This window comes from Ranitomeya variabilis, chromosome 1, assembly GCF_051348905.1.
Source record: "Ranitomeya variabilis isolate aRanVar5 chromosome 1, aRanVar5.hap1, whole genome shotgun sequence".
Classification (NCBI taxonomy): domain Eukaryota; kingdom Metazoa; phylum Chordata; class Amphibia; order Anura; family Dendrobatidae; genus Ranitomeya; species Ranitomeya variabilis.
Window position 1 is genome coordinate 338,392,592 of NC_135232.1, and position 26,966 is coordinate 338,419,557.

The window sequence follows — 26,966 nt, forward strand, 5'->3', positions numbered from 1 at the left end:
CCAATCAGCGACGGGCACAGTCCGATTAGTCCCTCGCTACTCCCCTGCAGTCAGTGCCCGGCGCCCGCTCCATACTCCCCTCCAGTCACCGCTCACACAGGGTTAATGCCAGCGAGAGTGCTAAGTCATCTGGGTAATTTCGCAATGCATCCTGGGAACAGAACATGGCGGCAGCCGCGCGCGCATCGCCAGAGCTTCGCTGGATCCCGGCGGGTGAGTATATAACTATTTTTTATTTTAATTATATTTTTAAAAAAGATATGCTGCCCACACTGCTAAATACTGCGTGGGCTGTGTTATATACCGCGTGGCTGCTATATACTACATGGGCAGTGTTATATACTGCGTGGGCTGTGTAATATACTGCGTGGGCTGTGCTATATACTACGTGCCCTGTGTTATATACTGCGTGGCCTGTGTTATATACTACGTCGCCTGTGTTATATACTGCGTGGCTGCTATATACTGCGTGGGCTGTGTTATATAGTACATGGGCTGTGTTATATACTGTTTGGGCTGTGTTATATACTGCGTGGCTGCTATATACTGCGTGGGCTGTGTTATATAGTACGTGGGCTGTGTTATATAGTGCGTGGGCTGTGCTATATACTGTTTGGGCTGTGTTATATACTGCGTGGCCACTGTTATATACTGCGTGGCCTGTATTAACGCATCGGGTATTCTACAATATGTATGTATGTATATAGCAGCCACATAGTATATAACACAGTCCACGTAGTATTTGTCTGCTATGTACTACATGGCTCCTATATACTACGTGGCCTTGGCTATATACTATGTGGCTGCTACATACATACATATTCTAGAATACCCGATGCGTTAGAATCGGGCCACCATCTAGTACTCCATAAAAACGGAAGAGAAATTTCCATCGTACTCACATTTTAGGAAACACCTGTCTTTATTTTCCGGAGAACCATTCCAATGCTGCTGATTGACCAGAAATATCCAATGCAAAAAAAAAAGAGGTGAACAGGCACATCCAATAATAACAAATCATCAAGCTTTATTCCAAACTATACAACGATGATGTGGTGCAGGACCCGCTCTAATGAGCTTCTGGCGCCTACTGTGCCCTTAGTCATAGAGCATGAATACCGAGGTGTTACAACTAACATTAAAAACCACTAGACCACATCTGGTACGGATCTGCAACACATGACTAGGGTAGAGGGAGGAAAACTGACCCTGCACTATGACTAGGCTGAAACCCCACGATGGAGTGGGTGACCCATTCCCTGCGAATAGACCCACCGATGATCCTAGGTTATTCTCAAGCGAAGACCTATAGATAAGGGGAAGGGGTTCCCTAAAAGAACTAAGGACTGGGTACAAAAACAGGTCACCTCCTAATAGAAAATACAGAGAAGGCTGCAGAAACCAATAGAAAACAGAAACCAAGGCTTAGCAGAACCAGAGGTACCAGTACTGCACAAATAACACACAGAAGACAAAGCAAAGCACCAAGCTAGAGCTCAAGCAGAGTAACACTGTTGTCCAGCAAGAACTGGGAGGCAGGTGCTGGTTAATAAAGAGTGATACAAACACCTGACCCAAGACAAACCCAGCACCAGAGGAAAAAGACCGCAGCCAAAACTCCACAAGAAAATGACGGATAGTCACAAACTAAACAGATTCTAACAACATCTTGTGTAGCAATCATGTGGAAACACCCCCGGTCAAAGTAGGGAGAGAAGAGGGAGGGAAACTGAACACCCTGAGAACATATACTTCAATGACGTGTATCAACAGTTACCAAAGCATAAAGCACTGATATAATTTGGTGAAAACAACCACATATATATGTATAAAAAATGGCATATTCATAATGGTTGTGAACTGCATTCAATATATATACATTGTGCCACCTCGATTTGGCTTAGTTATGTTCTCCAAACCAAAAAATGTCGAACTGTTCCGGTATAAGTGAAATTATTATTATAGATATTATAAATGTTTTCCGCAATCCTCTTTTATAATTTGCGGCTTTTACACTCTATATACCTCTTTTCACAAGTATTGCAGACTATGCCATAAATAACATGGCTAGTTTTACAGTTGATGAAAAATGAAAGCGCCCATCTATCCTGAGAGTTTTTTTTTTGCAAAACGACAGACATTGCATTTGTTTCCAAAGAATTGATGAAATCCTTTACTAAAATGCCACAGTGCGTGATTAGTGCATTTTGTTCACCTATGCACAAAAACAAGGCTTAAGTAGTGGCGCTTCCCACAACAATACACAATCCAATCCGAACAAACGGAAGCAAAGGAAGTGTTAATGCCAGTCAGCAGCATTCAAACTGTGATTAACAAATGGAAAATCAGGGGCTCTGTAAAAACAAAATTATGGTCAGGTAGACCAACAACTGCCAGGAAATTTGTTCGGGATGCAAAGAAAAACCCACAAATAAAATCAGCTGAAATACTGGACTCTCTGAAAACTAGCAGTGTGGATGTTTCAAGATGTACAATAAGGAGGTACTTGAAGGAAAATTGGCTGCATGGACGAGTCGCAAGAAGAAAGCCATTACTGTGCAAATGCCACAGAGTATCTTGCCTACAATATGCAAAACAGCACAGGGAAAAGCCTCAAAACTTTGGAGTCATGAGACCAAAATTTTACTTTTTGGCCACAAAAACATTACATTTGGAGAGAGGTCAACAAGGCCTATGATGAAAGGACCACCATTCCTACTGTGAAGCACGGAGGTGGATAGCTGATGTGTTAGGGACCTGTGAGCTACAAAGGCACAGGAAACTTGGTCAAAGTTGAAGGAAAGATGAATGCAGCACGTTATCAGCAAACACTAGAGGCAAATTTGCACTCATCAGCCCGGAAGCTGCGCATGAGATGTACTTGGGAGTTCCAACACGACAACAATCCAAAACACAAGGCCAATTCGACCTGTCATTGGCTACAGCAGAACAAAGTGATGGTTTTGGAGTGGCCATCTCAGTCTCCTGACCTCAATATCATTGAGCCACTCTGGGGAGATCACAAGCATACAGTTCATGCTAGACGGCCCAGGAATTTACAGGAACTGGAGGCTTTTTGCCAAGAAGAGTGGTGTGATGAAATATAACGACCCAACAGGGGATCAGTCGACAGTACAACAAACACACAATGAGATGTAAAAATGGAAGGTAAGGTCCTACCGATAAGGAAATGAGGGATGGACACCCCTGAGCTCAAACATGAGCCTGTCTCTGCACTCCCCTAATGCCCTAAGTGGGTCCTTCCCCCACCGCCATCAGGAATCTTGTCCCTTGCTGTCACCACACATTGCCCTGGCCGGCAAGGGCAGTAGCCTCACCACTGCAGATGGTACCACACAGGAGACAGTGGCAAACAGGAGATAGACAAGGAATAAGCACAACACTTAGCTTCCAAGCTCCGTTGCCAAGGTCCACACCGCAGAAGACACAGAAACAGGACTCCAAACACCAGAAGTAGTCGACACCAGAGAGAAACTCTATCACCAACAGTCAGCTGATGCATCAGGTGACCATTTAAAGGATGGTGGGAGTGGTCAGCATCCACATCAGCTGACCTAGCAACTTTGCAGTTACAGCGAGGGAAACTGATATTAACCCCCATTGGCCTGAAAAGGAAAAAAATCTACATTTAATTTATAGAGGAACCAGAGCTGCCATGCATCCAAAGTTGGATCGTGACAAGTGGACAGCTTTACAATCTGAGAAAATAAAGGACCTCATCAACAACTACCACAAAAGACTTCAAGCTGTCATTGATGTTAGAGGGGGCAATACATGGTATTAAGAAATGAGGTATGTGAACTCTTGATCAGGGTCATTTGGATGTTTTGGGTTGTCATTGTAAAAAGAGAAAACACAGTAGTTTGACAATAAATGGCTTCACCCAACCAGTATCAATGAGTGGAGAAAACGTTTTGGTGTTACCATTCATATTCTCTGAAAAAGGCCAAGAAAACAAAAATTCTGCCAGGGTATGTAAACTTTTGTACACAACTGTATATACAAAATGCACTAACCACTCCGAGCAAACGGAAGCAAATGCCAATATAAAAAATTAAACACTTTATTAGAAAAAATTCAATAAAAGGGTACAAATAAATTTTAAAAAATGAAGTTACAAATACATAATATAGCCGCCCAACTGGGTAGTACACCCCTAGTGTATCCTAACAATGTCACCACAAGTTACCACCCATTAGGTTGAACATCACTAAGAACTCCCATAAGTGCATCTAATGCCCCACTAACTACGTTCCTTTTATACAGGGTGGCCCATCCAGACCTACAAATCTCCCATGAGCATATTCTCAAAAGGGTATATAATTGTTATAACTATAAAGGGCTATCAAAGACACAGAACTACACGTGATGTCTATAGTATACGTAGGTAACTTATCCTGCCTCTTCAGGATAAGCTAAGTTCTGTTTGAATATTTTTTGCTCATCTGCCTGCAATATGATTTCTGTGTATCATGAGTCTAGTCCAGCTTGCTAATATGTGATTTCTTGTTGCTGGTAAGCTCTGGGGTACGGAGTTGCTTCCCCCGCACCGTTAGTTGGTGCGGGGGCTCGAGCAATCTCTGCGTGGATATTTTGAATAGGGTTTTTTTATTGACCGCACAGTTCCCTTCCTATTTTCTGCTATCTAGTATTAGCGGGCCTCATTTGCTAAATCTAATTTCATCTCTGCGTTTGTGCTTTCCCCTTAACTCACCGTTAATATTTGTGGGGGGCTATTCTATATCTTTGGGGTCATTCCACGGAGGCAAGAGAGGACTTTCTTTCCCTCCAGGAATAGTCAGTTTCTCAGGCCGTGAAGAGACGTCTAGGATTTTCAGGTAAACGTTCCACGGCTACTTATAGTTGTTTGCGGATAGGATCAGGTTGCGGTCAATCTAGTTACCACTTTCCCAGAGCTAGTCGTCTGTTCAGTTACTTAGCTAGTCCGACCTGCGATCCTTGCCACTAGGATCATAACAGTACAGCCGGCCAGTAAAGTGTTAATTGCATGGCAGAAGCAGGAGAAAAGAAGCTTGGAGAATTTTTTTTTTTTTTTTTTGCTGCCGTGTGTCTAGCTGCTGTGTGTCTGGCTTCTCTCCTCCTCTTAATCTTGGTGTGGCTCTGAGTTCAGCTGCTGATATGGATATCCAGAGTTTAGCCTCCAGTGTAGATCATCTTGCTGCAAGGGTACAAAGTATTCAGGATTTTGTTGTGCACAGTCCTATGTCAGAGCCTAGAATACCTATTCCGGAGTTGTTTTCTGGAGATAGATCTAGGTTCCTGAATTTTAAGAACAATTGCAAATAGTTTCTTTCTTTGAAACCTCGTTCCTCTGGGGATTCTGTTCAGCAAGTTAAGATTATTATTTCTTTCTTGCGTGGCGAGCCTCAAGATTGGGCTTTCGCATTGGCTCCAGGGGATCCTGCATTGCTCAGTGTGGATGCGTTTTTTCTGGCCCTTGGATTGCTCTATGAAGAACCTAATCTTGAGAACCAGGCTGAAAAAGCATTGTTGGCCCTCTCTCAGGGGCAAGATGATGCAGAGGTGTACTGCCAGAAATTTCGGAAATGGTCGGTGCTTACTCAATGGAATGAGTGTGCCCTGGCTGCAAATTTCAGAAAAGGTCTTTCTGAAGCCATTAAGAATGTCATGGTGGGGTTCCCTACGCCTGCAGGTCTGAATGAGTCAATGACTCTGGCCATTCAGATTGATCGGCGTTTGCGGGAGCGCAAACCTGCGCACCATTTGGCGGTGTCTTCTGAACAGACACCTGAGTCTATGCAATGTGATAGAATTCTGACCAGAAGTGAACGGCAAAATTATAGACGGCAAAATGGGTTGTGCTTTTACTGTGGTGACTCAGCTCATGTTATCTCAGCATGCTCTAAGCGCACAAAAAAGTTTGATAAATCTGTCACCATCAGTACTTTACAGTTTAAGTTTATTTTGTCTGTTACCCTAATTTGTTCCCTGTCATCTTACCCGGTTATGGCTTTTGTGGATTCAGGTGCTGCCCTGAGTCTGATGGATTTGTCATTTGCCAGGCGCTGTGGTTTTGTTTTGGAGCCTTTAAAATTCCCTATTCCACTAAGGGGAATTGATGCTACACCATTGGCTACGAATAAACCTCAGTACTGGACACAAGTGACCATGTGCATGACTCCTGTTCATCAGGAGGTGATTCGCTTTCTTGTATTGCATAATTTGCATGATGTTGTCGTGTTGGGCCTGCCATGGTTGCAGACTCATAATCCAGTCCTGGATTGGAAAGCAATGTCTGTGTCAAGTTGGGGTTGTCAGGGAATTCATGGCGACGCTCCTGTGGTGTCAATTGCTTCATCCACTCCTTCTGAGGTCCCTGCGTTTTTGACGGATTACCAGGATGTATTTGATGAGCCCAAACTCAGTTCTCTACCTCCTCATAGGGATTGTGATTGTGCTATAAATTTGATTCCTGGTAGTAAGTTTCCTAAGGGACGACTTTTCAATTTGTCAGTGCCGGAGCATGCTGCTATGCGGAGTTATATAAAGGAGTCTTTGGAGAAAGGACTTATTCGCCCCTCCTCCTCCCCTCTTGGTGTGGGGTTCTTTTTTGTGGCTAAGAAGGATGGTTCCCTGAGACCTTGTATTGATTATCGCCTTCTAAACAAAATCACGGACAAATTTCAGTATCCTTTGCCATTGTTATCTGATCTGTTTGCTCGCATTAGGGGGTCTAGTTGGTTCACCAAGATAGATCTTCGTGGTGCGTATAACCTTGTGCGTATTAAGCAGGGTGATGAATGGAAAACTGCATTTAATACGCCCAAAGGCCATTTTGAGTACTTGGTGATGCCTTTTGGACTTTCTAACGCTCCTTCTGTCTTTCAGTCCTTTATGCACGACATCTTCCACGAATATCTGGATAAATTTATGATTGTGTATCTGGATGATATTCTGTTTTTTTTCGGATGATTGGGAGTCCCATGTTAAGCAGGTCAGGATGGTGTTTCAGGTCCTGCGTGCCAATGCTTTATTTGTGAAGGGCTCAAAATGTCTTTTTGGAGTCCAGAAGGTTTCTTTTTTGGGTTTCATTTTTTCTCCTTCTGCTATTTAGATGGACCCAGTCAAGGTTCAGGCTATTCATGACTGGACTCAGCCTACATCTGTTAAGAGTCTTCAGAAGTTCTTGGGTTTTGCTAATTTTTACCGTCGCTTCATCGCTAATTTTTCTGGTGTTGTTAAGCCATTGACGGATTTGACCAAGAAGGGTTCTGATGTTACTAATTGGTCTCCTGTGGCTGTGGAGGCCTTTCGGGAGCTGAAGCGCCGGTTTTCTTCGGCTCCGGTCTTATGTCAGCCAGACGTCTCCCTTCCTTTCCAGGTCGAGGTTGATGCTTCTGAGATTGGAGCGGGGGCTGTTTTGTCGCAGAGAAGCTCTGATGGCTCTGTGATGAAGCCATGTGCTTTCTTTTCAAGAAAGTTTTCGCCTGCCGAGCGGAATTATGATGTTGGTAATCGGGAGTTGTTGGCTATGAAGTGGGCATTTGAGGAGTGGCGACATTGGCTCAAGGGAGCTAAGCATCGTGTGGTGGTCTTGACTGATCACAAGAATTTGATTTATCTCGAGTCGGCCAAGCGGCTGAATCCTAGACAGGCTCGTTGGTCGTTGTTTTTCTCTCGTTTTGATTTCGTGGTCTCATACCTGCCTGGTTCGAAGAATGTGATGGCTGATGCTCTTTCTAGGAGTTTTGTGCCTGACTCTCCTGGTGATTCTGAGCCAGCTGGTATCCTCAGAGAAGGGGTGATTTTGTCTGCCATCTCCCCAGATTTGCGACGAGTGCTGCAGGAGTTTCAGGCGGATAGACCTGACCGATGTCCACCGGAGAGACTGTTTGTCCCGGATAGATGGACCATCAGAGTTATTTCCGAAGTTCATTCTTCGGTGTTGGCAGGCCATCCTGGGATTTTTGGTACCAGAGATTTGGTGGCTAGGTCCTTCTGGTGGCCTTCCTTGTCGCGGGATGTGCGTTCCTTTGTGCAGTCTTGTGGAATTTGTGCTCGGGCTAAGCCTTGCTGTTCTCGTGCCAGTGGCTTGTTGTTACCTTTGCCTGTCCCGAAGAGGCCTTGGACGCACATTTCCATGGATTTTATTTCAGATCTCCCTGTCTCTCAGAGAATGTCTGTCATTTGGGTGGTGTGTGATCGTTTTTCTAAGATGGTCCATTTGGTGCCCTTGCCTAAGTTGCCTTCCTCCTCCGAGTTGGTTCCTCTGTTTTTTCAAAATGTGGTTCGTTTGCACGGGATCCCTGAAAATATTGTTTCCGACAGAGGATCCCAGTTTGTGTCTAGATTTTGGCGGACCTTTTGTGCTAAGATGGGCATTAATTTGTCTTTTTCGTCGGCCTTCCATCCTCAGACGAATGGCCAAACCGAGCGCACTAATCAGACTTTGGAAACCTATTTAAGATGTTTTGTTTCTGCTGATCAGGACGACTGGGTGACTTTTTTGCCATTGGCCGAGTTTGCCCTTAATAATCGGGCCTTTTTTTTTGTAATTCAGGGTTTCATCCTCGTTTTTCCTCGGGTCAGGTGGAGCCTTCTGATTGTCCTGGAGTGGATGTTGTGGTGGATAGGTTGCATCAGATTTGGAATCATGTGGTGGACAATTTGAAGCTGTCACAAGAGAAGGCTCAGCGCTTTGCCAACCGCCGTCGCTGTGTGGGTCCCCGACTTCGCGTTGGGGACTTGGTGTGGTTGTCTTCTCGCTTTGTTCCTATGAAGGTCTCCTCTCCTAAGTTTAAGCCTCGGTTTATCGGTCCTTATAAGATTTTGGAAGTCCTTAACCCTGTGTCTTTTCGTTTGGACCTCCCGGCATCGTTTGCTATTCATAATGTGTTCCATCGGTCATTGTTGCCTAGGTATGTGGTGCCTGTGGTTCCTTCGGTTGAGCCTCCTGCCCCTGTGCTGGTTGAGGGAGAATTGGAATACGTGGTGGAGAAGATCTTGGATTCTCGTATTTCTAGACGGAGGCTTCAGTATTTGGTTAAGTGGAAGGGCTATGGTCAGGAGGATAATTCCTGGGTTGTCGCCTCTGATGTTCATGCGGCCGATTTGGTTCGTGCCTTCCATGTGGCTCACCCTGATCGCTCTGGGGGTTTTGATGAGGGTTCGGTGACCCCTCCTCAAGGGGGGGCTACTGTTGTGAACTCCGTTTTCAGGCTCCCTCTTGTGGTCACAGATGGTATTGTGTGACTTTGGTTTTTTGGCTCCCCCTGGTGGTTTGGTTTATTATCCTGCGGGTCTGGCTGGATCAGCTGCCTCGTTATTCACCAGGGAGGTTCCTATTTAGCTCTGCTTCACTTCCACTTGTTGCCGGCTGTCAATGTATTCAGTGCTATTCTGATTACTCCTGATTATCTCGTTTTCTGCCTCTTCAGGATAAGCTAAGTTCTGTTTGAATATTTTTTGCTCATCTGCCTGCAATATGATTTCTGTGTATCATGAGTCTAGTCCAGCTTGCTAATATGTGATTTCTTGTTGCTGGTAAGCTCTGGGGTACGGAGTTGCTTCCCCCGCACCGTTAGTTGGTGCGGGGGCTCGAGCAATCTCTGCGTGGATATTTTGAATAGGGTTTTTTTATTGACCGCACAGTTCCCTTCCTATTTTCTGCTATCTAGTATTAGCGGGCCTCATTTGCTAAATCTAATTTCATCTCTGCGTTTGTGCTTTCCCCTTAACTCACCGTTAATATTTGTGGGGGGCTATTCTATATCTTTGGGGTCATTCCACGGAGGCAAGAGAGGACTTTCTTTCCCTCCAGGAATAGTCAGTTTCTCAGGCCGTGAAGAGACGTCTAGGATTTTCAGGTAAACGTTCCACGGCTACTTATAGTTGTTTGCGGATAGGATCAGGTTGCGGTCAATCTAGTTACCACTTCCCCAGAGCTAGTCGTCTGTTCAGTTACTTAGCTAGTCCGACCTGCGATCCTTGCCACTAGGATCATAACAGGGAGGGCAGGGACAGGCTCATGTTTGAGCTCAGGGGTGTCCATCCCTCATTTCCTTATCGGTAGGACCTTCCCCTCCATTTTTACATCTCATTGTGTGTTTGTTGTACTGTCCACTGACTGATCCCCTGTTGGGTCGTTATATTTCATCACACCACTCTTCTTGGCAAAAAGCCTCCAGTTCCTGTAAATTCCTGGGCTGTCTAGCATGAACTGTATGCTTGTGATCTCCCCAGAGTGGCTCAATGATATTGAGGTCAGGAGACTGAGATGGCCACTCCAAAACCGTCACTTTGTTCTGCTGTAGCCAATGACAGGTCGAATTGGCCTTGTGTTTTGGATCGTTGTCGTGTTGGAACTCCCAAGTACATCTCATGCGCAGCTTCCGGGCTGATGAGTGCAAATTTGCCTCCAGTGTTTGCTGATAACGTGCTGCATTCATCTTTCCTTCAACTTTGACCAAGTTTCCTGTGCCTTTGTAGCTCACACATCCCTAACACATCAGCTATCCACCTCCGTGCTTCACAGCAGGAATGGTGGTCCTTTCATCATAGGCCTTGTTGACCTCTCTCCGTTTTTGTGGCCAAAAAGTTAAATTTTGGTCTCATCACTCCAAAGTTTTGAGGCTTTTCCCTGTGCTGTTTTGCATATTGTAGGCAAGATACTTTGTGGCATTTGCACAGTAATGACTTTCTTCTTGCGACTCGTCCATGCAGCCAATTTTCCTTCAAGTACCTCCTTATTGTACATCTTGAAACATCCACACTGCTAGTTTTCAGAGAGTCCAGTATTTCAGCTGATTTTATTTGTGGGTTTTTCGTTGCATCCCGAACAAATTTCCTGGCAGTTGTTGGTCTACCTGACCATAATTTTGTTTTTGCAGAGCCCCTGATTTTCCATTTGTTAATCACAGTTTGAATGCTGCTGACTGGCATTAACAGTTCCTTGGATATCTTTTTGTATCCCTTTCCTGTTTTATACAGTTCAACTATCTTTTCCCATAGATCCGTTGACAATTCTTTTGCTTTCCCTATGACTCATAATCCAGAAACGTCAGTGGCTGGATGAAAGATACAAATGTCTGTCTGGATCCCAGAAACTCACTCAGCTTTTATGCACACACTGATTACAAGCAAACAGGTCACAGGTGAGGATGTTACCTTTAGTTGCCATTCAAACCCATTTGTGTCAACTTCTGTGCATGTTATCAGGCCAAAATCACCAGGGTATGTGAACTTTTCATCAGGTTCATTTGAAAGTTTGGGGTTGTCACTATGACTTAAAAAGAGAAAACACAGTAGTTTGACAATAAATGGCTACACCCAACCACTAGCCATGAGTGGAGAAACAGTTTTGATGTTATGATTCATATTCCCCCCCAAAAAGACCAAGAAATCAAAAATTTTTCAGAAGTATGTAAACTTTTGATTACAACTGAAAGCTTGGGGAAAATGTGTTTCCTATAGATTTGCCCCCTTGGCCAAACATCTGTATCTTTTATGTAGGGTTTCATGGAGAGTTTTGTCCTGCTGTAATACAGGAATGTACTTCATAATGATCTTTTTTATTTTATTATATTGTAGACTATGTGGAGTACTGAATGTGATGGTCTGTTTATTATTTTGAGAACATTTGCTTTTATATTTCCTCCTTTTTTATCTTATTGATTAACATTTCTTTTCTTTCCATTCCTGAATCTTTTCAATATGCTGTATCATCATCTGTGTATCCCCTTTGTTTTAGCCTAGACTAAATATTATTAGAGTCTCTGGAAAAATCTGCGTCATTGGAACAGTCTTCTGGCTCTAATGAATTCCCTGTAAGGTATAGAAGCAATGGTGTGAAATGGATGACAACTATCATCTCGTATTACCACTGATTGGTTTACAATATGAAGAGCTTGCAATATTTTTAGATGCAGTATTCCCACACAGGGAAATATCTAAAAATTCAACACTATTTTCCATGCTGGAAAAGGTCATATTTAAATAATTAGCTACCATAGCTGACTGTATTCATTATGTCAATTCTAGGTTCCCTGACCAGAAAATGATGAGGTCGTTCACATAGCGACTATACCAGACCAAAAATGTGACAAAAACGGATTGTGGGCAGAAAAAAATGTATTGTTCCTCCCATCAGGCAGCAAAAAGGATTACTATTGGGGGGAAGAAGCCTGACCCCATCGAGGCTCCCTTTACCTGGGAGAAAAAAATCATAGTTGAATATGAAAAAATGATGCTCATTAGTCATCAAAATAAATTCCTTAAGCTCAGAATCATATGAACTATATCGATCAAGATGGTATGAAATAGATTGAATGGCTAAATCATGCAGTATACATAAGCACAGATTAATGATATCACAGGATATGAAATTATATCCCTCAATCCATTCCATTGGTCAAACATTTGTAACAGTGGAAATGTCATGCAGGAAACCTGGTATGCGTGCTACAATAGGAGTAAGATACTGATCCACCCACGTACTCAAACCTTCAGAAAATTAATGGCCAATATAATGGGAAGAAGCAGGGGTGAAAATAATTGTTTATGTATTTTGGGTAGCCTGTGAAAAATGGCCACAATGGGATGGTCTTTAATTATGAAATTTGGCCATAATGGGATGATCTTTAATTATGAAATTTGGCCATAATGGGATGATCTTTAATTATGAAATTTTTGATTTTATTATCCAAAACTTCTCTACATTCTTCTTCTAGCACTAAATTACTGTTATGACCCCAATGGCGAGGGTCTCAGAGATATCAGCAAGTCTGCGAAGTACAAAAATCCAGCTCATAGGGCAGTGGTAACTGGGTTGACCATATATCTACTCCTAACGCCAACACTAGAAGTAGCCGGGGAACATGCCTACGTTGGTCGCTAGATGTCTCGCGCCAGCCGGAGGACTAACTACCCCTAGAAGAGGAAAACAAAGACCTCTCTTGCCTCCAGAGAATAGACCCCAAAAGTAGGATACAAGCCCCCCACAAATAATAACGGTGAGGTAAGAGGAAATGACAAACACAGAGATGAACTAGGTTTAGCAAAGAGAGGCCCGCTTACTAATAGCAGAATGTAGTAAGATAACTTATATGGTCAACAAAAACCCTAACAAAATTCCACACTGGAGATTCAAGAACCCCCGAACCGTCTAACGGCCCGGGGGGAGAACTCCAGCCTCCCTAGAGCTTCCAGCAAGGAAAGGATACAGATAAAGAACAAGCTGGACAAAAATGCAAACAAAAACAAATAGCAAAAAGCAAGAAAGCGGACTTAGCTTAATCACGCAGGAACCAGGATCAGTAGACAAGAGCACTACAGATTAGCTCTGATATCAACGTTGCCAGGCATTGAACTGAAGGTCCAGGGAGCTTATATAGCAACACCCCTGACATAACGACCCAGGTGAGCATACAAGGGATGATAGACATACCCAGAGTAAAATCACTAGTAGCCACTAGAGGGAGCCAAAAGGTAAATTCACAACAGTACCCCCCCCTTAGTGAGGGGTCACCGAACCCTCACCAAGACCACCAGGGCGATCAGGATGAGCGGCGTGAAAGGCACGAACTAAATCGGCCGCATGCACATCAGAGGCGACCACCCAGGAATTATCCTCCTGACCATAGCCCTTCCACTTGACCAGGTACTGAAGCCTCCGCCTGGAGAGACGAGAATCTAAGATCTTCTCCACCACGTACTCCAACTCGCCCTCAACCAACACCGGAGCAGGAGGCTCAGCAGAAGGAACCACAGGCACAACGTACCGCCGCAACAAGGACCTATGAAATACGTTGTGAATGGCAAACGACACCGGAAGATCCAGGCGAAAGGACACAGGATTAAGGATCTCCAATATCCTGTAAGGACCAATGAATCGAGGCTTAAATTTGGGAGAGGAGACCTTCATAGGAACAAATCGAGAAGACAACCATACCAAATCCCCAACACGAAGTCGGGGACCCACACCGCGGCGGCTGTTGGCAAAACGCTGAGCCTTCTCCTGTGACAACTTCAAGTTGTCCACCACATGATTCCAGATCCGCTGCAACCTATCCACCACAGAATCCACTCCAGGACAGTCAGAAGGCTCCACATGTCCCGAGGAAAAACGAGGATGGAAACCGGAGTTGCAGAAAAATGGCGAAACCAAGGTGGCAGAACTAGCCCGATTATTAAGGGCAAATTCAGCCAACGGCAAGAAGGTCACCCAATCATCCTGATCAGAAGAGACAAAACACCTCAAATACGCCTCCAGAGTCTGATTAGTTCGTTCCGTTTGTCCGTTAGTCTGTGGATGAAAAGCGGAGGAAAACGACAAATCAATGCCCATCCTACCACAAAAGGATCGCCAGAACCTGGAAACAAACTGGGATCCTCTGTCCGACACAATATTCTCAGGAATGCCGTGCAAACGAACCACGTTCTGGAAGAACACAGGAACCAAATCAGAAGAGGAAGGCAGCTTAGGCAAAGGAACCAGATGGACCATCTTGGAGAAACGATCACATATCACCCAGATGACAGACATGCCCTTAGACACCGGAAGATCCGAAATGAAATCCATAGAGATGTGTGTCCAAGGTCTCTTCGGGACAGGCAAGGGCAAGAGCAACCCGCTGGCACGAGAACAGCAAGGCTTAGCTCGAGCACAAGTACCACAGGACTGAACAAATGACCGCACATCCCTTGACAAGGAAGGCCACCAAAAGGACCTGGCCACCAGATCTCTGGTGCCAAAAATTCCCGGGTGCCCTGCCAACACTGAGGAATGAACCTCGGAAATGACTCTGCTGGTCCATTTAGCAGGCACAAACAATCTGTCAGGTGGACAAGAGTCAGGCCTACCAGCCTGAAATCTCTGCAACACACGTCGCAGATCTGGAGAAATAGCTGACAAGATAACTCCTTCCTTAAGAATACCCTCAGGTTCAGCGACTCCAGGAGCATCAGGCACAAAGCTCCTAGACAGAGCATCGGCCTTCACATTCTTAGAACCTGGTAAATACGAGACCACAAAGTCAAAACGGGAGAAAAACAATGACCAGCGGGCCTGTCTTGGATTCAGGCGTTTAGCAGACTCGAGATACATCAAATTTTTGTGATCAGTCAAGACCACCACACGATGCTTAGCACCCTCGAGCCAATGACGCCACTCCTCAAATGCCCACTTCATGGCCAACAACTCCCGATTGCCCACATCATAATTTTGCTCTGCCGGCGAAAATTTCCTAGAGAAGAAGGCACAAGGTCTCATAGTAGAGCAACCAGGGCCTCTCTGCGACAAAACGGCCCCTGCCCCAATCTCCGAAGCATCCACCTCAACCTGAAAGGGAAGTGAGACGTCAGGCTGGCACAAAACAGGCGCCGAAGTAAACCGGCGTTTCAACTCCTGGAAAGCCTCCACGGCAGCAGGAGCCCAGTTAGCTACATCAGAGCCTTTCTTGGTCATATCCGTCAGCGGTTTAACAACGCTAGAGAAATTTGCGATAAAACGACGGTAGAAGTTAGCAAAACCCAAGAACTTCTGAAGACTCTTAACTGACGAGGGTTGAGTCCAATCATGAATAGCTCGGACCTTGACTGGATCCATCTCCACAGCAGAAGGGGAAAAAATGAACCCCAAAAAGGGAACCTTCTGTACACCAAAGAGACACTTTGAGCCTTTTACAAACAAAGAATTTTCACGCAATTTCTAGTCAGGATTCTATCACATTGCATTAAATCAGGTGCCTGTTCAGACAACACCATGAGAGGATTTGCGGTTTTGCGCTCCCGCAACCGCCGGTCGATTTGAATAGCCAGGGCCATAGAATCATTCAGACCTGTGGGAATGGGAAAACCCACCATCACATTCTTAATGGCTTCAGAAAGGCCATTTCTAAAATTTGCAGCCAATGCACACTCGTTCCACTGGGTCAGCACGGACCATTTCCGAAATTTTTGGCAATACACTTCGGCCTCGTCCTGGCCCTGAGACATCGCCAGCAAGGCTTTTTCTGCCTGAATCTCAAGATTGGGTTCCTCATAGAGCAAACCGAGCGCCAGAAAAAACGCATCAATGTCAGCCAATGCCGGATCTCCCTGCGCCAGCGAGAAGGCCCAATCCTGAGGGTCGCCCCGTAAAAAAGAAATAACAATTTTTACTTGCTGAGCGGAGTCTCCAGATGAACAGGGTCTCAGGGACAAAAACAATTTACAATTATTCCTGAAATTTCTAAATTTAAATCGGTCTCCGGAAAATGGTTCAGGAATCGGTATCTTAGGTTCTGACATAGGATTTCTGATAACATAATCTTGTATGCCCTGCACACGAGCAGCAAGCTGGTCCACACTTGTAATCAAGGTCTGGACATTCATGTCTGCAGCAAACACAAGCCAATCAGAGTTAAAGGGGAAAAGAAAAAAAAATGAGAGAGAGAAAAAAAACCTCAGAACTTTCTTTCTTATAATCCTGCTTCTGCAATGCATTTAACATTTAATACTGGCCTGGCAAACTGTTATGACCCCAATGGCGAGGGTCTCAGAGATATCAGCAAGTCTGCGAAGTACAAAAATCCAGCTCATAGGGCAGTGGTAACTGGGTTGACCATATATCTACTCCTAACGCCAACACTAGAAGTAGCCGGGGAACATGCCTACGTTGGTCGCTAGATGTCTCGCGCCAGCCGGAGGACTAACTACCCCTAGAAGAGGAAAACAAAGACCTCTCTTGCCTCCAGAGAATAGACCCCAAAAGTAGGATACAAGCCCCCCACAAATAATAACGGTGAGGTAAGAGGAAATGACAAACACAGAGATGAACTAGGTTTAGCAAAGAGAGGCCCGCTTACTAATAGCAGAATGTAGTAAGATAACTTATATGGTCAACAAAAACCCTAACAAAATTCCACACTGGAGATTCAAGAACCCCCGAACCGTCTAACGGCCCGGGGGGAGAACTCCAGCCTCCCTAGAGCTTCCAGCAAGGAAAGGATACAGATAAAGAACAAGCTGGACAAAAATGCAAACAAAAACAAATAGCAAAAAGCAAGAAAGCGGACTTAGCTTAATCACGCAGGAACCAGGATCAGTAGACAAGAGCACTACAGATTAGCTCTGATATCAACGTTGCCAGGCATTGAACTGAAGGTCCAGGGAGCTTATATAGCAACACCCCTGACCTAACGACCCAGGTGAGCATACAAGGGATGATAGACATACCCAGAGTAAAATCACTAGTAGCCACTAGAGGGAGCCAAAAGATAAATTCACAACAATTACAGAGTTTATTCTTACAGATCTCAGTGGGATCAGTAGCTACTCTTTTGTAACTGCTATTATCATCTAAAATTTAATAGACCTGTCTTTCATATATTGCCGCATCAAGGACCACAACACAGCATGGACCCTTGTCCGATTTTCTGATAACGAATTCAGGATTTAGAGACAATTCATTAAAGGCAGATTTCTCTTTTACCCCTTCACCACCTTGGGTTGTTCCGTTTTCGAGGTTCCAGTTTTTGCTCCCCTTCTTCCCAGAGCCATAACTTTTTTATTTTTCCTTCAATATGACCATGTGAGGGCTTGACGATTTCAACTATCACTGCAGCCCTCTGTTGTGAATTCTGCTTTTGGGCTCCCTCCGGTGGTTGTAGGTGGTAATGCAGTTGTCCCTGAGTTGCAGTCCTGGTCAGGTGTATCTGCTGATTGCAGTTCTGACTGGGGTATTTAGGTGTGCAGGATTCATTAGTCCATGACACTTGTCAATTGTTGTTGGGAGGTGTTGACCTCTCCCTGGTTCCTCCTGCCTTCCTGCCAAATCAGCAAAGATAAGTGTCTGCTGTGTGTTTCACAATTCAGTGCTATTCCTTGTGTTTTCTTGTCCAGCTTAGATTGTGTCAGTATTTTCTCAGTCTTGCTGGAGTCTCTGGAGTGGCAGATATACATTCCATGTCTTTAGTTAGATTGTGGAACTTTTTGTATTATCTGCTGTGGATATTTTTGGAAGGGTTTTAATACTGACCGCCTAGTAATCTGTCCTATCCTTTCCTATTTAGCTAGAGTGACCTCTTTTGCTAAATCCTGTTTTCTACCTGCGTGTGTCTAATCTTCTCCTTTTCACAGTCATTATTCGTGGGGGGCTGCGTATCCTTTGGGGGTCTGCTCTGAGGCAAGATAGCATTCCTATTTCCATCTATAGGGGTATTTAGTCCTCCGGCTGTGTCGAGGTGTCTAGGGTTGTTAGGCACACCCCACGGCTACTTCTAGTTGCGGTGTTAGTTCAGGATTTGCGGTCAGTACAGGTTCCACCGACTCCAGAGAAAGTTTCATGCGGCTCCAAGGTCACCGGATCATAACAGTACAACTGGCCCATAATGAGTTAAATGCATCTCAGAAGAAGGGAAGAAAGGTGTTGAGCCATTTTTTTTTTCTGCAGCCTGTTTTGTCTTTTCTTCCCTCTTTATCTATGGGTGGCTGAGGAGTCTTGTGCCAGCATGGATGTTCAGGAATTAGCTTCTCTTGTAGACCAGCTTGCTGCTAGGGTACAGGGTATTTCTGATTATATTGTTCAGACTCCTGCTTTAGAGCCGAAGATTCCTACTCCTGATTTGTTTTTTGGTGATAGGTCCAAATTTTTGGGTTTTAAAAACAATTGTAAACTGTTTTTTGCTCTGAGACCGCGATCCTCCGGTGATTCCATTCAGCAGGTTAAAATTGTCATCTCCCTGCTGCGTGGCGATCCTCAGGATTGGGCATTTTCCCTGGAATCTGGGAATCCGGCCTTGCTTAATGTAGATTCCTTTTTTCAGGCTTTAGGATTATTATATGATAAACCGAATTCTGTGGATCAAGCGGAGAAAACCTTGTTGACCCTGTCTCAGGGTCAAGAGACGGCAGAATTGTATTGTCAGAAATTTCGAAAATGGTCTTTGTTGACTAAATGGAATGATGATGCTTTGGCGGCAATTTTCAGAAAGGGTCTTTCTGAATCCGTTGAAGATGTTATGGTGGGGTTTCCCACGCCTTCCGGTCTGAGTGATTCTATGTCTCTGGCCATTCAGATTGATCGGCGCTTGCGGGAGCGTCAAACTGTGCGCGCTGTGGCGTCGTCCTTAGAGCAAAGTCCTGAGCCAATGCAGTGTGATAGGATTTTGTCTAGAACGGAACGACAAGGATTCAGACGTCAGAATAGGTTGTGTTATTATTGTGGCGACGCTTCTCATGTCATTTCAGTCTGCCCTAAGCAGACAAAAAGGATCGCTAGTTCATTTACTATCAGTACTGTACAACCTAAATTTCTGTTATCAGTGTCCTTGATCTGCTCATTGTCATCATTTTCTGTCATGGCATTTGTGGATTCAGGCGCCGCCTTGAAATTAATGGATTTTGAGTTTGCCAGGCGTTGTGGTTTTCCCTTGCAGCCTTTACAGAACCCTATTCCTTTAAGGGGGATTGATGCTACACCTTTGGCTAAAAATAAGCCCCAGTTTTGGACACAGGTGACCATGCACATGGCGCCAGCCCATCAGGAAGATTGTCGATTTCTGGTGTTGCATAATTTGCATGATGTTATCGTGCTGGGTTTCCCGTGGTTGCAGGTACATAATCCTGTGTTGGATTGGAAATCTATGTCTGTGACTAGTTGGGGTTGTCAGGGGGTTCATAATGATGTTCCTTTGATGTCAATCTCCTCTTCTTCCTCTTCTGAAATTCCAGAGTTTTTGTCTGATTTTCAGGATGTATTTGATGAGCCCAAGTCCAGTTCCCTTCCAATGCACAGGGACTGTGATTGTGCGATTGACTTGATTCCAGGCAGTAAGTTTCCTAAGGGCCGACTTTTCAACCTGTCTGTGCCTCAACATACCGCCATGCGGAGTTATATTAAGGAGTCTTTGGAGAAAGGGCATATTCGGCCATCTTCTTCACCGTTGGGAGCAGGTTTTTTTTTGTTTTGCTAAGAAGGATGGCTCCTTGAGACCTTGTATTGATTATCGCCTCTTGAATAAGATCACGGTCAAGTTTCAATACCCTTTACCTTTGCTTTCTGATTTGTTTGCTAGGATTAAGGGGGCTAGTTGGTTTACGAAGATTGACCTTCGGGGGGCATATAATCTTGTTCGTATTAAGCAGGGTGATGAATGGAAAACTGCGTTTAATACGCCCGAAGGCCATTTTGAATACCTTGTGATGCCATTCGGGCTCACTAACACTCCATCTGTTTTTCAATCCTTCATGCATGATATCTTCTGGACTTATATTGATAAATTCTTGATTGTATATTTGGACGATATTTAGATTTTTTCCGATGATTGCGAGTCTCATGTGGAACAGGTCAGGATGGTATTTCAGATCCTTCGTGACAATGCTTTGTTTGTGAAGGGGTCTAAGTGTCTCTTTGGGGTGCAGAAGGTTTCTTTTTTGGGCTTTATTTTTTCTCCCTCATCTATGGAGATGGATCCGGTTAAGGTTCAGGCCATTCATGATTGGATTCAACCGACATCCGTAAAGAGCCTTCAGAAATTTTTGGGTTTTGCAAATTTTTATCGCTGTTTCATTGCTAACTTCTCCAGCGTGGTTAAACCCTTGACTGATTTGACTGTTATGACCCCAATGGCAGAGGGTCTCAGAAATAAATACCAAGTCTGCAAACACAAAAAACCAGCTCATAAGGCAGTGGTAACTGGGCTGACCGTATATCTAATCCTAGCACCACAAATAGCAGCAGCCGGGGAACGTGCCTACGTTGGTTCTAGACGTCTCGCGCCAGCCGGAGAACTAACTAACCCTAGAAGGGAAAAGATAGACCTTTCTTGCCTCCAGAGAAAAGACCCCAAAAGTTGGATACAAGCCCCCAACAAATAATAACGGTGAGGTAAGACAAACGTAAGAATGAACTAGGTATTTAGCAAAGAGAGGCCCACTGACTAATAGCAGAATATAGTAAGATGACTTATACGGTCAGCAAAAACCCTATCAAAATTTCCACGCTGGATATTCAAGAACCCCCGAACCGTCTAACGGCCCGGGGGGAGAATACCAGCCCCCTAGAGCTTCCAGCAAAATCAGGAATCACATTTAGTACAAGCTGGACAAAAAATAAGAGCAATGCAAATAACCAAAAAACAAGGAAGCAAGCTTAATTTTGCAGGAACCAAGACCAGCAGACAGGAGCAAACAGAAAGAACTGACTACAACGATGCCAGGCACCAGACTGAGAATTCAGGAAGTTCATATAGCAACACCCCTGGACTAACGACCTAGGTGGGTGCCAAACTGAGGAAAGACAATCCCAGAGTCATATCACTAGTGACCACAAGAGGGAGCCAAAAAAGTCTAATTCACAACAGTACCCCCCCTTTAAGGAGGGGTCACCGAACCCTCACCAAGACCACCAGGGCGATCAGGATGAGCAGCGTGAAAGGCACGAACTAAATCGGCCGCATGCACATCAGAGGCAACCACCCAGGAATTATCCTCCTGACCATAGCCCTTCCACTTGACCAGATACTGAAGCCTCCGCCTGGAGAGACGAGAATCCAAGATCTTCTCCACCACGTACTCCAACTCGCCCTCAACCAACACCGGAGCAGGAGGCTCAACAGAAGGAACCACAGGTACAACGTACCGCCGCAACAAAGACCTATGGAACACGTTGTGAATGGCAAACGACACCGGAAGATCCAAGCGAAAGGACACAGGATTAAGGATTTCCAATATCTTGTAAGGACCGATGAAGCGAGGCTTAAATTTAGGAGAGGAGACCTTCATAGGAACAAATCGAGAAGACAGCCATACCAAATCCCCAACACGAAGTCGGGGACCCACACCGCGGCGGCGGTTGGCAAAACGCTGAGCCTTCTCCTGTGACAACTTTAAGTTGTCCACCACATGATTCCAAATCTGCTGCAACCTATCCACCACAGAATCTACCCCAGGACAGTCAGAAGGCTCCACATGTCCCGAGGAAATACGAGGATGGAAACCAGAGTTGCAGAAAAATGGCGAAACCAACGTAGCGGAACTAGCCCGATTATTAAGGGCAAACTCAGCCAACGGCAAGAAGGTCACCCAATCATCCTGATCTGCAGAAACAAGACACCTCAAATAAGCCTCCAGAGTCTGATTAGTTCGTTCCGTTTGTCCATTAGTCTGAGGATGAAAGGCAGACGAAAACGACAAATCAATGCCCATCTTAGCACAAAAGGATCGCCAGAACCTGGAAACAAACTGGGATCCTCTGTCAGACACGATATTCTCAGGAATGCCGTGTAAACGAACCACATTCTGAAAGAACAAAGGAACCAGATCGGAAGAGGAAGGCAGCTTAGGCAAAGATACCAAATGGACCATCTTGGAAAAGCGATCACATACCACCCAGATGACAGACATGCCCTGAGACACCGGAAGATGTGAAATGAAATCCATGGAAATGTGTGTCCAAGGCCTCTTCGGGACAGGCAAGGGCAAGAGCAACCCGCTGGCACGAGAACAGCAAGGCTTAGCTCGAGCACAAGTCCCACAGGACTGCACAAATGACTGCACATCCCGTGACAAGGAAGGCCACCAAAAGGACCTAGCCACCATATCTCTGGTGCCAAAAATTCCCGGATGCCCTGCCAACACCGAGGAATGAACCTCGGAAATGACTCTGCTGGTCCACTTATCAGGAACAAACAGTCTGTCAGGTGGACAAGAGTCAGGTCTACCAGCCTGAAATCTCTGCAACACACGTCGCAAATCCGGAGAAATGGCTGACAAGATTACTCCCTCTTTAAGAATACCAACTGGTTCTGCGACTCCAGGAGAGTCAGGCACAAAGCTCCTTGAAAGAGCATCAGCCTTCACATTCTTTGAACCTGGTAAATACGAGACCACAAAGTCAAAACGGGAGAAAAACAATGACCAACGGGCCTGTCTAGGATTCAGGCGTTTAGCAGACTCGAGATACATCAGATTTTTGTGATCAGTCAAGACCACCACACGATGCTTAGCACCCTCGAGCCAATGACGCCACTCCTCAAATGCCCACTTCATGGCCAGCAACTCCCGATTGCCAACATCATAATTCCGCTCAGCAGGCGAAAACTTCCTAGAGAAAAAAGCACATGGTCTCATTACAGAGCAACCAGGGCCTCTCTGCGACAAAACGGCCCCTGCCCCAATCTCAGAAGCATCCACTTCAACCTGAAAGGGAAGTGAGACATCAGGCTGGCACAAAACAGGCGCTGAAGTAAACCGGCGCTTCAACTCTTGGAAAGCTTCCACGGCTGCAGGAGCCCAGTTAGCAACATCAGAACCTTTCTTGGTCATATCCGTCAAAGGTTTAACAACGCTAGAAAAATTAGCGATAAAACGACGGTAGAAGTTAGCAAAACCCAAGAACTTCTGAAGACTCTTAACTGACGTGGGTTGAGTCCAATCATGAATAGCTCGGACCTTGACTGGGTCCATCTCCACCGCAGAAGGGGAAAAAATAAAACCCAAAAAGGGAACCTTCTGTACTCCAAAGAGACACTTTGAGCCCTTAACAAACAAAGCATTCTCACGCAAGACCTGAAACACCCTCCTGACCTGCTCTACATGCGAGTCCCAATCATCAGAAAAAAACAGAATATCATCCAGATAAACAATCATAAATTTATCCAGATACTTCCGGAAAATATCATGCAGAAAGGACTGAAACACTGAAGGAGCATTAGAGAGCCCAAAGGGCATCACCAAGTACTCAAAATGACCTTCGGGCGTATTAAATGCAGTTTTCCATTCATCTCCCTGCTTAATGCGCACAAGGTTGTACGCACCACGAAGATCTATCTTGGTGAACCACTTGGCACCTTTAATCCGGGCAAACAAGTCCGACAACAGAGGCAAAGGATACTGAAATTTAACAGTGATTTTATTCAGAAGCCGATAGTCAATACAAGGTCTCAAAGATCCGTCCTTCTTGGCCACAAAAAAGAATCCCGCACCAAGAGGGGAAGAGGATGGACGGATATGCCCCTTCTCCAGAGATTCCTTGCTATACGAACGCATTGCGGTATGCTCAGGTACAGACAGATTAAATAGTCTTCCCTTAGGAAATTTACTACCTGGAATCAAATCTATAGCGCAGTCACAGTCCCTATGAGGAGGCAGAGCACTGGACCTGGACTCGCTGAATACATCCTGAAAATCAGACAAATACTCAGGAACTTCCGAAGGAGTAGAGGAAGCAATAGACACCGGCGGGGAATCACCATGAATTCCCTGACAGCCCCAACTTGACACAGACATTGCCTTCCAATCCAAGACTGGATTATGGGTCTGTAACCATGGCAGACCCAAAACGACCAAATCATGCATTTTATGCAGAACAAGAAAACGAATCACCTCCCGATGTTCAGGAGTCATACACATGGTTACCTGTGTCCAAAACTGCGGTTTATTTTCCGCCAATGGCGTAGCATCAATACCTCTAAGAGGGATAGGATTTACCAATGGCTCAAGAACAAAACCACAGCGCCTGGCAAATGACAGATCCATAAGACTCAGGGCAGCACCTGAATCCACAAACGCCATAACAGGGTAGGAAGACAATGAGCAAATTAAAGTCACAGACAAAATAAATTTAGGTTGCAAATTACCAATGGCGACAGGGCTAACAACCCTTGTTAGGCGTTTAGAGCATGCTGATATAACATGTGTAGAATCACCACAGTAAAAACACAACCCATTCTGACGTCTATGATTTTTCCGTTCATTTCTAGTCTGAATTCTATCACATTGCATTAAATCAGGTGTCTGTTCAGACAACACCACCAGAGGATTAGCAGTTTTGCGCTCCCGCAAACGCCGATCAATTTGAATAGCCAGCGCCATGGAATCATTCAGACATGTAGGAATGGAGAAACCCACCATCACATTCTTAATGGCTTCAGAAAGGCCATTTCTGAAATTTGCGGCCAGAGCACACTCATTCCACTGAGTAAGCACGGACCATTTCCGAAATTTTTGGCAATACACTTCAGCTTCATCCTGGCCCTGAGAAATAGCCAGCAAGGCTTTTTCTGCCTGAATTTCAAGATTGGGTTCCTCGTAAAGCAATCCGAGCGCCAGAAAAAACGCATCAATATTCGCCAATGCCGGATCTCCTGGCGCTAGCGAGAAAGCCCAATCCTGAGGGTCGCCCCGCAAGAAAGAGATAACAATTTTAACTTGCTGAGCTGAGTCTCCAGACGAACGGGGTCTCAGAGATAGAAACAATTTACAATTATTCCTGAAATTCCTAAACTTAAATCGGTCTCCAGAGAACAGTTCAGGAATAGGTATTTTAGGTTCAGACATAGGACTACTGGTAACAAAATCTTGTATGCCCTGCACACGAGCAGCAAGCTGGTCCACACTTGTAATCAAGGTCTGGACATTCATGTCTGCAGCAAGCATAAGCCACTCAGAGGTAAAGGGGAGGAAGAAAGAGAGGAAAAAAAACAAAAAACCTCAGAATTTCCTTTCTTATTATCCCACTTCTGCAATGCATTAAACATTCAATATAGGCCTGGCATACTGTTATGACCCCAATGGCAGAGGGTCTCAGAAATAAATACCAAGTCTGCAAACACAAAAAAACAGCTCATAAGGCAGTGGTAACTGGGCTGACCGTATATCTAATCCTAGCACCACAAATAGCAGCAGCCGGGGAACGTGCCTACGTTGGTTCTAGACGTCTCGCGCCAGCCGGAGAACTAACTAACCCTAGAAGGGAAAAGATAGACCTTTCTTGCCTCCAGAGAAAAGACCCCAAAAGTTGGATACAAGCCCCCAACAAATAATAACGGTGAGGTAAGAAGAAAAGACAAACGTAAGAATGAACTAGGTATTTAGCAAAGAGAGGCCCACTGACTAATAGCAGAATATAGTAAGATGACTTATACGGTCAGCAAAAACCCTATCAAAATTTCCACGCTGGATATTCAAGAACCCCCGAACCGTCTAACGGCCCGGGGGGAGAATACCAGCCCCCTAGAGCTTCCAGCAAAATCAGGAATCACATTTAGTACAAGCTGGACAAAAAATAAGAGCAATGCAAATAACCAAAAAACAAGGAAGCAAGACTTAGCTTAATTTTGCAGGAACCAAGACCAGCAGACAGGAGCAAACAGAAAGAACTGATTACAACGATGCCAGGCACCAGACTGAGAATTCAGGAAGTTCATATAGCAACACCCCTGGACTAACGACCCAGGTGGGTGCCAAACTGAGGAAAGACAATCCCAGAGTCATATCACTAGTGACCACAAGAGGGAGCCAAAAAAGTCTAATTTGACGAAGAAAGGTGCTGATGTGACGAATTGGTCCTCTGCGGCTGTCTCTGCCTTTCAGGAGCTTAAACGCCGATTTACTTCTGCTCCGGTGTTGCGCCAACCAGATGTTTCTCTTCCGTTTCAGGTTGAGGTTGATGCTTCTGAGATTGGGGCAGGGGCCGTTTTGTCTCAGAGGGATTCTGTTGGTTCTTTGATGAAACCGTGTGCCTTCTTCTCCCGCAAGTTTTTGCCTGCTGAACGCAATTATGATGTCGGCAATCAGGAGTTGTTGGCTATGAAGTGGGCGTTTGAGGAGTGGCAACACTGGCTTGAGGGAGCTAAGCACCTTATTGTGGTCCTGAGCGATCATAAGAATTTGATTTACCTCGAGTCTACCAAACGTCTGAGTCCTAGACAGGCTCGATGGTCCTTGTTTTTTTCCCGTTTTGATTTCGTGGTTTCGTATCTTCCGTGTTCTAAGAATATTAAGGCTGATGCCCTTTCTAGGAGTTTTTTGCCTGATTCTCCTGAGGTCCTTGAACCGGTCGGCATTCTGAAAGAAGGGGTGGTCCTTTCTGCCATTTCCCCTGATTTACGGTGGGTTCTTCAGGAATTTCAGGCTGATAGACCTGATCGCTGTCCTGTGGGGAAATTGTTTGTTCCTGACAGATGGACTAGTAGATTGATTTC

General features: G+C 45.0%; 1 protein-coding gene across 1 annotated transcript in view; it reads left to right on the forward strand.

Moving 5' to 3' along the window:
- Nucleotides 1–26,966, forward strand: part of REC8 (REC8 meiotic recombination protein) — a 217,059-nt gene that overhangs the window by 136,317 nt on the left and 53,776 nt on the right. The window lies entirely within an intron of this gene.